The sequence below is a fragment of the Mesocricetus auratus genome, unplaced genomic scaffold (genome assembly GCF_017639785.1).
Source record: "Mesocricetus auratus isolate SY011 unplaced genomic scaffold, BCM_Maur_2.0 Super-Scaffold_100019, whole genome shotgun sequence".
In the NCBI taxonomy this organism is placed as follows: Eukaryota; Metazoa; Chordata; class Mammalia; order Rodentia; family Cricetidae; genus Mesocricetus; species Mesocricetus auratus.
The window spans coordinates 1,737,524-1,749,535 of record NW_024429200.1 but is presented as its reverse complement, the minus strand read 5'-3'; the positions used below and the strand labels follow the sequence as shown (position 1 = coordinate 1,749,535).

Genomic DNA, 12,012 nt, shown 5'->3' with positions numbered 1-12,012 from the left:
AGCATTGGTAGAAGTAAGGACTCCCTAGTGGCTGGCCACTCTGCTTCTCTGATCTTCAAGTTTCATCCTCTGATAGTTGACCCTGATGGTTTTTATTAATAATACCAATTAGAATTCATGCTACACCCAACTCCCTGCTGAAAGGCCCCTTACCCAGCCATAGTACCCTGAGGACAATACAGGTCCTCCATAGCCTGTGTCTTCATCTGTTAAAGGGGACAGCAACACACACACACACACACACACACACACACACACACACACACACACACACTCTAACAGAGAGTGAGAGACAGACACACAGAGAGGGAAAGAGAGTCAGACATACACACACAGAGGGAGGGAGAGACAGACAGATACAGACACACACACACACACACACACACACACACACACACACGAGTAACCAGAGTCCCTCCCCTGCCACTGCATGTCATACCCTCCTTATTGCTGGGAACTTTTTCTACTCTCTTGCTCTAAATTTACACCTGACACTTCATTTTCCCAGGACATGATTTCCTTCTGGAGGCCAGCAGAACAATGCTCAAATCAGAGAGCATGGGTGAATCCCAGCCACTGGGGGTTCAGAACCCCTCCTAGGTCTCTCCTGGAAATTGTCCTGTTCATCCCTGCTCACTATACCAGGAATAACATCACCAGGGAGCGGGGGCTTGTGGCTGGACCAGAACAATATTCTTCCACCCATCAAACTCCCCTCAAGAGGTGCCTGCACCTTCTGGTATAGACGATCTCTCCCAGAGTAGCAAGGTCTCATGTTTCCTGCCCACCTGTGTCCCCGTGACTGTCTATCTGTGTCCCTCTGGAAGAAGCAGCAGACCCCATATGAGATGGTGTGGTGCAGATGCTGGAGGCTGCTCCCATGATACTCATTTCCTAAAGGCCAGCGTGGCCCCCTCACTGACCCATTGTCAAGTCACCATTGAATTTGTCTAGGCTTATAGCAATTATTGTGAGCCCGTATCATGAGAAGCCCTGTATGTTTATGATAGAGCAGGCGAAAAAGGCACTTCCTTTATTCTCTCCCTGAATTAAGTCTTTCAGATATTCTGGTATTTTTCTGAACAGTTTCTCCTGTACCTCCCTCAGATTCTCTCTTTAAAACATCTCATTCTGTGCCTTCACATTTGCTGATGGGACGGAACCATCCTCCATGTTGTGGAGGTGGGGGGGGTGGTACCTACACAAGCATCCCCAGTGCCTAGCAGTGTTTGGGGCATCACGGGCATCCTGGCAGACCATCCATCGCCTGTATCCGTGTCTCTCCTCATCCAGCATCACTCTCTTTCCGTGTGCAGGGCAGGAGGGGTCCTCTATTCCAGCTGCTGGTTGGCCTACTTTCTAGGACCTTGTTCCCACAGTAGTCTCGTAGAAGCCCACCCCCACTTGCAGCGAGGGTGTACAGTGAGCATTTGGTGAGCCTCTTCAGAAAGAGAGCAAATCCAAGATTTGGGCAGGTCCATCTACAATGGCTGCCTGAGGGAGGACAGCGGGGAAGCAGTGAATGTCCACTGAGTTTTCTTATGCAGACGCTACTGTCTGAGCCACCCTCGAATGGAGGTTTGTGCTGACGCAGCTCCGTGCAGCACAAGGCCAGCGCGCGTCTCTCTTTCGCTGGGTGAGAAACTGCAGCTGCCAAAGTCGACTCGGGCCGCACAGCTGGCGAGCCGCAAAACAGACTTAAACTCCGTGTGCGCTTCTGGTGTTCAGTGCTGGCTCCTGAGGTGGAACTTGAAGCCCAGTGCAGGAAAGCCTGGGCGAATTCCCCTAGCGATCTGTAAGAGCCAGTCGTGGTCTGGTGTCCCAGAGGCCACCATCTTGAGCCAACACTCACACTCCAGCAAGCCTCACAAAAGGTTTCCCATCCTTGGCTACAGCCCGGACTCGCCCTGGGGAAGCCTGTTGCCTATGGCTCCCTGGAGCTTCCTTTTCTAGAAACCGGCCTGTGTACAGGTGCATCCCCCCCCAACTCTCCGGCCTCTCCGGGCACACCCAAGGATGGGAATCAGAACATGGGGGAATCTGTCCCTTCCTGTCCATCAGAGCTCAGCACTCAGTGGTACCCTGAGCGGAAGTCCCACTCCCACAGTCCCCTCTCTGACATCACCCCATTCAATCTCACTGCACATTCCCAGCTGCATCCCTGTGTCTGGGGCCCCTGAGCCTAGAGCGATCATGCAGTTATAAAACGTGTCTGATGATGGCGAATGGTTTCAATTGAGACCACTCACTAGAAAGAAAGGCAGTCCCAGGGATATAAGGAACATGCTGACATTAGTTCCAGGCAGGTTTGTCTTCGGTCTGTGCGACTTTTACAAACAAAAACAACAAAACCCTACTACTGAACGCTCATCTGTGGGCCCCGAAATGAGAGCAGGTTGACAAGGTCACCCTTGCCTTGACCTAAAAGACTCTGAGCATCGTGAGGCCCTCCTAGACTCCAAAGAGTGGCAACATGCGTGAGGAGAAATGGCATTTCCATATCAGGTGTGTTCTTCATTTTTTTAAGATTCAACACCCAAACCAGAAATCCACCCACCTGCCAAGTCTAAGTTTGGGGAAAGAATGCTATTTTCTTAGCCAAGTGTGGGGACAAATCCCACAGCATCCTAGGGACTGAGCCAAAAGTGGGCAGACATCAAATGCTGAGGCAGGGGGCTGCCCAGCCCACAGAATCCAGTCATAGCAGCTTGTGGAGGCCAGGGGTCAGCGCACGAAGCCCAGAAACTGAGTGCAACTACAGAGGTATTGTCTTAGCTTTCAAATATGTACTAACTGCTGAATTTAAGAAATTAGGATTCTGCAGAAGCCTAGATCCTGGCTTTTCCTTGAAGCAGCAGGAGCTTAGACCACCTTTAGCCTGTCCCTTCCAGGAGCATCAGACAAGGGTGCACCCCCAGCCCTTCCATACCACACCGGTGCCCTCTGGGCGCAAGCTGACAGAGTCCGGGTGCCTCCTGGCTCCATGGGCATCTGGGTTTGCATCACAATCCGAGCTACGTCATCTTGCTCCTTCCTCTGCACTTTGACTCCCAGGATCAGCTCCTTGTCTGCTCCGAACCCAGCCTCCTCCTGGCACAGACGAAACACCTCTGCTTCCTTTGCCCTCCTACCACCTCCAAAGCTTTCTCTGGACCTTAGCACAGCTTACGTCGGCCTCTAGAATGCTTGTGTCACTGGCGTGATTTACAAGGAATTCTAGAGAACTCTAGACTCCGGCTCATGAGCTTGTAAACCTAGGGTACAGACCGGAGGGCAGGGGGCTGGGCGGCATGGTGTGGCAGGAACAGGGATGTCTTTGCTCAGGGGTGTATGAAGACAGCCTTTGGTGGCTGTCCTTGCTTGTCTGCCTGGCAGGGAGAATTGAGTTTGCTCAGCCATCCGCTCCAGGGCAGTATGCCCATCAAAGCAGGACCAGTTAGTCATGCTTGGTGGCCTATAAGAAGAGAGAGCACACCAATGAGTGGAGGAACCTTTAGAGCAGGCCACTGATGTCCCTCTCCTGCTCCAGTTTGGGTTCGTTTCCTCTGGTCCTGCAGGCACTTAGCAGAAATAAAGACAGTAGACGGTATGCTATTTTCACTACTTTCCAAAGAGATTCACAAGCCTGCCAAACTTCTCAAGGGTTGGGACAGTTCTTTGAGAAGAAGCTATGTTAGCTGAGGTCACAGAGAGGATAAACAAATTGGATTGGGGTGTCCCAACCCTGTGAAGACAATAGGGTAGGTAATTACCACTCATATGAACTCCATGCCAGAGGACTCCACTGATACCCACTGAGGGTTGAAGTTCAAGGCTAAGAAAACCATAGCCAAAATTCTATGTGGCTAGTCACACTGTAAGCAAGGGCAGCAGGATTCCCGAATGGCATCCTGTCCCTTCCAAGAGAGCTGACACCCTGTGCCAACTGGGGCCAGCCCTGACCAGCCAGAGCAGCTGGCATCAGGTCCAAAGAGGGCGGTCCTACGTCGTCTTTGCAGTGGCTTCTACGACTGAGGGAGCAGAGAATCCACAGCATCTTCCCTTCTCTTGGCCAGGGTCCACATTCGAGACCATCATCCTGCTCTCTCCCACTCACCTTCAACCTCCCTGACCCCAAAGACCCTGGACCCAAGAGGGCTCCTTACTTTGCTGGCCTGCTGTATGGTCCATTCCATGAAGCATCTCCGGTCACAGACCTTGGAGTCAAAGTTTGGTTTTTATTCACCCCAGGGTGCTATAAGCCCCACCCCTCCCTTTGCCAGTTGCCCCCGTCTGTCCCTCCTGACCTTCCACACAAATCCCGAACCTCAGTACCCTCATCTGTAAGCTACAACTCAGTTTGCACACAGCTCAGGTGAAAGTCACCCACAGAGCACGGCAACGATCCTCCATGCACCCAGAACTTTCCTTTCTCATAAATGATGCCATTGGTTCTGTTCCCACCCCTCCACAAGGCTAGGCATCTCTCCATCCCGACCCTGCCCTTGTTAATAGTCATGTCTCCCGGCCCCTCATTCAGGAACAAGGTTGCCAGGGGTGACCCAAGGGTGAGCCTGGAAATGCCTGTAAGGGTTTCCCAGCTTGTGGAGTCTGGGGTGTGAGGTGTGCTTGTCTCTGCCTGATACTCCTGCTTCATCGACTCACCACAGCCGCCCAGGCTTAGAGGTTCACCCCAGCTCGCCCATGCAACTGCAGTCCCGAGACCTGCGTCCTGTCAGTGACAGATGACTCTTGCGTCCTCTGAGAATCCATCCTGGTTCTGACCCCTGTCTTGGTCCCTTGGATCCAGGTGCCCACCCCTCAGGACTGCTGCTCTGGCTTCTCTCACCCACCACCCCACACACCAGGCTTCCCTTCTTGTCCTCTTTACCTTCTCAGTCTCTCCGTGTGAGGCCATAGACTTGACCTCTGCTTTTGGCTTCCTGGACATATGGTCCTGATGGGAAAACAAAAAAACAACCTACAGCCAGCTGTCCGTCCCGTAAGTCCTCCCTGGAGTGACCCGGAATGTCACCTCTGATACCTAGCGGGACTTAGCTTCTCAGCTGCTCTGACCTTCACACTAAGTCCCTTCGAGAAGCCTTGCCCGTGTAGGGTAGGGAGCTCTGAGACTGGGGGCATCCACGCATGCATGAGGCCCCGAACAGGGGCAGCAGGCACAGAGACAACAGAAACCCACGACTCTAAGACCCCCAGCCAAAACAAATTGCCCTCATTAACGCAGGCCTCAGCCACCGTCTCCGGGCTGAGACCAGGCTGGAGCGAGGCAGAGACCACAGGAGCGCGTGTGCCAGTAAAACGGCAATGAACGCGCAGCCGCGATGGAGCACGGCTCAGCGCTGCTCCAAAACCTTGTTTAACTGCTTTTATTGTTTCTGTGTGAAAGAGCGCAAATATATCTGGAAAATTGCTTCAGCATCGGGCTCCTGTTCTCCGGGGAAGGCTTCGCGGTGTCCCCACCCCCACCCAAGGCAGACCCTGACCTTCGCAGTGTCCCCATGAAAGCCACAGGGCCCTCGCTTGCAGCAATCCACGCGAATGTCCCCGCGCCCTTGACCCCAGGGACTGTGAATTGGCCATCTCTGCCCATGTGTACACAGAGCTGGGCGCAGAGCGGGCACAGGTGGCACTCTGCCCCAGGAAAGGCAGGGCACAGGCCTGGAGGGGTCCCGTGGGTAGCTAAGGGGATCCTTGTGAGGCAGAGAAAATTCTTACTAGGGAAGAAAAAAAAAGGGTTTATTTCTGAAGGAATCCACCACTGAAATAAACACATGAAGTAAGAGTCATTTGTCGTGTGGGACCGTGGGGTGACTTGTTCTCACGGGGCGTGGTCACCCCCTTTTAGAACAACCCAATCATAGAGGTAAGAAAGCCAAAAGAAGGCTCCCAGGGCAGGACGCAGGGATGGGGCTGGTGGAGTCCTACGTCAGGAAGCTGTAAAGAGAACCTGTGAGGTGGCCTTTGTGGGAAGCCTTGGTGTGTTTAGGCCCAGCTGACTCCGAAAATGAGGGAGGGCTTTTTGTGGGGAACTTAGGAAAGAGAGAGGGGAGACCCTCCCCATTCCATGAAGGATGCGGAAAGCTGGGGCGTCTGCTCCACCTGTGGTGTGGTGTGGTGTGGTGTGTGTGTGTGTGAGAGAGAGAGAGAGAGAGAGAGAGAGAGAGAGAGAGAGAGAGAGAGAGAGAGAGAGAGCCTGTGTCTCCCCAGAGCCCACTGTGACCTCCACATCTTCTCTGGGGAGTAAGGGGACCCGCAGTCCCTCTGGACAGGCCTGGGGGGTCTCCCTGCAGAGCTGCTGGCAGCCCCCTTCGCTGAGGCTTGGCCAGAGTGGGGAGTCAGAATTCACGGAGCGAACTACACTCTGTGGAAAACAAGACTCCACTCGGAGGCAGGTGCTGTCCCTGATTAAGCTTGCCACCCTCTTCCTCACCATAAGCATCCTCGCTCAGCTTCGCTCCCAGCTGGAGAAGGGGCGTGTCATCCTTCTAGCCGGGCCTTCTGTGCTTAGTCTGTCATTGCAGAGGCCACTCTTGGCAAGAAGTCCTCCCCATGGGAGCCGCCAGCTACGGAGGAAAGCCTAAAATAGCACCAGGTGGAAAGGGGTCACAAGAGGACCCAAGTGTCCTGGAAACAGGTGTAGGTCCAGCCCCCAGCCTTCCCATCGCCACCCAAGCTCTGGGGCCTCTGTTTGCCCCTGGGAGGCTGTGGGTTTGTTGTTGCTGTGACGAATCCTCCTGTTTATTCTGGCTTATAGTTCCAGAGGGGATGCCCATCACAGAGGAGGAGGTGTGACACCAGGTGGCTATGAAATGACATCTCAGTCGCACACAGGAAGTGGAGAGGAGTCTGTGACCCCCAAAGCCCACCCCATACCCAGTGACGTGCTTCCTCCTGTAAGGCTGCACCCCCTAAATCCCTGTGACACCCCCCAAAACACATGACTAACGGGAAACCAAGTACGCAAAGTATGTGACCTACGGGGGACATCACTCGTTCAGACCAATGACGGCCGTGGTTATCTTCGAGACAGAAGTCGCTAGCCTTGCACAGACCCTGCAGGTCATAAAGAGCCACGGGAAGACGTGAGGGCGCCATGGCACTCCTCAGGAAGTTAGAGACAGCAGGGAGCCCAGGACCAGAACCTGGTCACCAGCTGGGCAACACTGGGAAGATCTTCCGACAGACAACTGACCCAGAGCCGGGAAATGATTTGGCCTGGGTCTGTCTGGCACACTGGAGCCTGCAGCCCCACCCTGCCTTGCAGGATTTACCCGATAGCACTCTCCATCCTCCTGCCAGGAGAGCCAGGAAGTGCTGGATACCTTCTCTCTTGGCACTCACATGGCTCTGCTCAATGCCCCCCCCCCCAGAGAGTGGGAGGGCAGGAACATCTGGGCTTTGTCCTATTTCTACAGCTCTGCACTGCCCGACTGGAAGCAGGAGTGTGAATGCAAGGTGCTCAGAAATGCAAATTTGCAAATTGCACCACTCCAGTTCACCTCCTGTTAGATCTAGAACAGACCCCACCTGGCTCCTCAAGCACGCTGTCTTCTTGGGACTTTCCTTGGTCCTCACTAAAGGATGTGCGCCTGCACAGTCTCCCACCGGAGCATTGAGAGCTGGAGGTGTGACTCAGAGGCAGAGCAATGGCCCAGGGCATCTTACTCTCTAACGCTGGGGGGTTGGGGGCGGAACAGGGAAAGCACGTTCCGTGTAGTTCTTTTTGCTTTTGTTTTCTTACTCTTTTACTCTTAGTTCTTGGGGGTGGGGGGGCGGGTGCACCACCCAGCTCCCAAATAATCACATGAAAACATATTCTTTCTTATGAATGCCCAGCCTTAGCTTGGCTTATTTTCTTCAGTCAGCTCTTCTTAACTTAAATTGTTCTGTCTACCTTTTGCCTTGGGGCTTTATCTTTCTCTATTCTGTATCTTTCTTTCCCTCTTATTCCATGTCTGGCTGTGTGGCTAGCCCCTTCTTTTCTCGCCCTTTGATCCCTTCTTCCCAGAATTCTTCTATTTATTCTCTCTGCCTGCCAGCCCCGCCCATCCTTTCTCCTGCCTGGCTATTGGAGTTCAGCTCTTTATTAGACCAGTCAGGTGTTTTAGACAGGCAGAGTAACAGAGTTTTGCAGAGTTAAACAAATGGAACATCAAAGAGTGCAACACATATCTTTGCATCATTAAACAAATGTTCCACAGCATAAACAATTGTAGCCCATCTTTAACTAATGTTCCACGACAGTGTAGCTCTGGATGGTCTCATCCTGGTTTTTGGCAGAAAGCATACTGCTGAACCCTGGTCTATTGGTCTGCAGTCTGAAGCTGCCTCTGTCCCCGTTTGTATAGTAATTTGATCGAGTCACTTCACCTCTCTGGTGAATGATAGGGTTACATTTCTAGAACCTGGGTATCTCCTGTCATTTTTTTTCTTTGAAGTGTCCCATGACTGATAACTAGTGCCAGCAAAAACACTGGCACCTAACTCTTTTCTCCCAAGCCGGTGCATAAAAGTACCTCTAGGGACTTGAGAGATGGGACAGCAGTTAAGAGCACTTACTGTTTTTGCAGAGAGCCAGGCTTTAGCTCCCAGCACACACATGGTGACATGTAACCTCAGTCCCAGAGGATCTAATGCCCTCTTCAGCCTGTATAGGTACTGCCTGCATGCGAGCTATATACAGATGAACAGGCAGGTTGACATTCACACACAGAAAGTCAAAATAAATAAATAAAAAGCTCCTCGATTTCCAACAGTCCTTAAACTATGGTACCACAAACTGTTTAGGCCTCTAGACATCATTCTTGGACAAAGGAGGATTTTTTTTTTAATGGGGAAAGGGATTTTTTTTCCCAGCTTGGGCTTGGTGCTCTCCGCTTATATCCTGAGCTTTGAAAACAGACTGAGAAGTCAATAGGGATTTGAAGGGAGATGTGTGTGTGTGTGTGTGTGTGTGTGTGTGTGTGTGTGTGTGTGTGTGTGTGGGGGGTAATCCTGCTTCGATAAAGTGCATTAAAGTGGAGATCTTCTTCCAGAAAATTCTGAGCCCAGACAATGGCTCATTTGTTTGAAGCAATATTTAAAACAACAGAACTCCAGGTCAACAAAAGGATTTCTCTGGATCTTAGAGTTGATTGCAAAGGGATTTATGCCACATAGAAGAAAAAAAAAAAAGAGCCATTGGATGATAGATTCCAGGCAGGTGGAAGGTGACCTTGTAAACAAACCTAAGATGGTCTGCTGAACTGCTGTGATGTCCCGTGGGGCAAGCCCACCTAGGACAGTGTGAGACCGGAGCCCAGGAGCTCTGCCTGGGAGGACGTCTGGGTAAATATTTGGGCAGCCTTTGGCTGTTGCTGCTACCCTGGTGAACTGAGCGGGAGAGCAGAGGAAATGGCTCTTGTCTCCCAGGCCCTCCGATGATACATTGTGATAAACACCCAGACAGGCTGACTCTGGCCATGCTCTGTGAATGCATTACATACCCCACAACCAGCAGAGACCACGCTCTAGGCATGGTGGCAGAGAGGGGCAGGAAGCAAGAGGGAGGGAGGGGTCTGAAACCGGCTGTCTAAATTTAACAGGCAGTGGCTTTTAGGCCAAGTGGATAAAAAATAAATTCCAGTGCTTAGTGCTCTTATCTTTGTTTACCATTTTTCCAAACAGTGAGTGACCTGAACTCTGACTCTCAGGGTAGATTATCAACAAAAACCACACAGGAAGTGGGGGGGGGGGTAAATCGTGGAGCGCTCTGCCTTCCCATGGCATTTACTTGGTGTGACAGAGGGACTGAAATGTGCTAGGTCCACAAGGCTGTCTTGAGGCAGATGAGGCGTGGCTGGGGTCACCCACATCACCCACCCATGGATGAGGAGACATCCACTAATACCCTAAAGTGACCTTCACAGGTGCACAGGGGGCACACGGCATTTCCCTGTCACTCGTGTTACCTATGGATTGTGGCACACTGTTGATTGTCCCTGTGTTTGGTCTGTTGCCAGTCCTACCAGGACACAGGACACGAGGTATGTGCGAGTTTCACATTACCCGTCATTCTCTCTGTGCTCCCTTCGCCCCTCTGCTGTCTGTTCCGACCTGTCCCTCCCCCAAGCTGCCAGTGCGCTGGTCTTCCCGAACCCTGAAGCCCCGGCCCTCGATAGGGTTGGCCCATGTGTTGGTCAACTTCCTGCGCCTCTAGCGAATGCCCGCGGTGATCAGCCAGCAAAGAGAAAAGGCGTGTTTGGGCTCACAGCTTTGAAGGTGTCGGTCTTGGTTGAAGGGCTTCGGTTGCCTAGGGCAGGCATGATGTGGTGGGATGAATGACACCTCCAGCTCATGACTAAGATGCTAACAAGAGAGGAATGGGCTGGGGGGGTCCCACCCAGACCCCCCAACGTCAACCTCTCCAAAGACCAGATGACCCCTTCCCCCAACCCCACCTCTTAAATGTCCACCGCTTCCCCAAAGCACGGGGCCGGTACCTCCTGCATGAGCCTTTAACCCATGAACTGTGGGAGATGTTTCAGAGTCAGGTTACAGCAGCCTGAGGTGTTGTCCAGAGTCCCTTACTTTCCAGTGACCCAGCCATCTTCCCTGGGCAGCAGTGCCGGTTCAGTCTCTGCACTTTTCTTTCTCCCAATCCCTGAGGGCACAGCCACTTCTGGGTGACTGGGCCCCATTGTCCCATTTCTAGGCACGAGTTGCTCTTGGGGGTGGGGGTGGCGGGCTCCAACACAGAGCTCCAGGTACCAAGCTCCTCTCCCATAGCGTGGATCCTGTTTCCATCCTTTTTCAGCAGTGGAGCCTGGGGCTGACTTCAATCTCCCTCCCCTTAGACCCTCGTATCCCCAGCCTCCCCTCCCCTCCCGTCCAATCTTCCTTTATAATAGTGACTGTGGTACCCAGGCTACATACGATAATCCCTAGGGGAGCTTGGGAAACAACACCAATCCCTGTAGTCGATCCAAGCCAAATGAATTTAAACATCTCGGGGTAACCCCACCCCACCTAGCACCAGCCGGGAGTACCAAGATGGAGGCGTGTGGCTTAGTTCCTCAGGCTGCGCGTGGAGGTCGTCATTTTGCAATAACCCCCTGCCTCGTCCCCCAGTTCCTCCTGTCCCGTCTATTCTCCCTGTCATTGTCAGATCACAAAAATGCCATTTTCACCATGCTACCTGCTCTCTTCAGAAACCCTCAGCGGCCCCGCCGTAACAATAAATCTCTGAATGAACAAATGAATGGCTTCCCTGGTACACAATGCATTCCATATGCTCTGGGATTGCAACTTGTCTCCCCACGTCCCGCAGACTGCTAAGCAATGTCTGTCTGTGGAATGAGTGAATAAATACATTTTCCCTGCAAATTAAATGCAGTCCACTCTCTCCGCACAGAGAGCACGGGCAGGGTGATTTAACTATCATTTATGAAAGGCCTGTTTCTGTAAGCATCAAATACAAACAACTGCGAATGATTCATGCTAATGGAGAGGACAGAATGCTGAATATTATAAAACAGCAGCTAATTCAAAAACGTAAATTTGCTTGGTGCCCGAATGCATTTTTTATGAGTGCTCTCATCTGATAATTGGAACATTTTTTAAAATTATGCAATTAGATATGTCTTATTTGTTCCCATCCCTACCTCTATACACCCCCCCCATTTGAATAAACATTTCAGCTCCCCAATAGTACCCAAGTTTGTTCCCTCAACCCTTTTCTGGGATAGTTAAAATTGCTGGACTTCAGAATAGCAGACGGATGGGGGAAAGCCTGCAGCTGGAGTCAGTAGAGAAAACTAAGATGTCAACTTGCTGCTTTTTGATGGGGTCATCCCAAAAGTTTCAGGCATCACAAACAATTTGCAAAACTGTTTGAAATTATCTCCTACACCTGAGCCAGAACAAAACTTAGGACCCTGAATTCTATTCCTACCTGAGAAACTTGTGTCCGAGCTCACCCAAAACCACTGGCAGGAATATTGACATCAGCTTTACTCGTGACGGCTGGGAGCA

General features: G+C 51.9%; 1 protein-coding gene and 1 long non-coding RNA gene across 2 annotated transcripts in view; one reads left to right on the top strand and one right to left on the bottom strand.

Annotated features, from left to right (window-relative positions):
* Positions 1-12,012, top strand: part of Tbxas1 (thromboxane A synthase 1) — a 173,135-nt gene that overhangs the window by 142,447 nt on the left and 18,676 nt on the right. The window lies entirely within an intron of this gene.
* Positions 390-8,072, bottom strand: LOC121133058. Its single transcript, XR_005869806.1, has 3 exons — positions 6,431-8,072; positions 4,871-4,936; positions 390-4,196 (listed from the first exon to the last, which is right to left on the bottom strand). It is a non-coding gene; the product is annotated as an uncharacterized LOC121133058 (long non-coding RNA).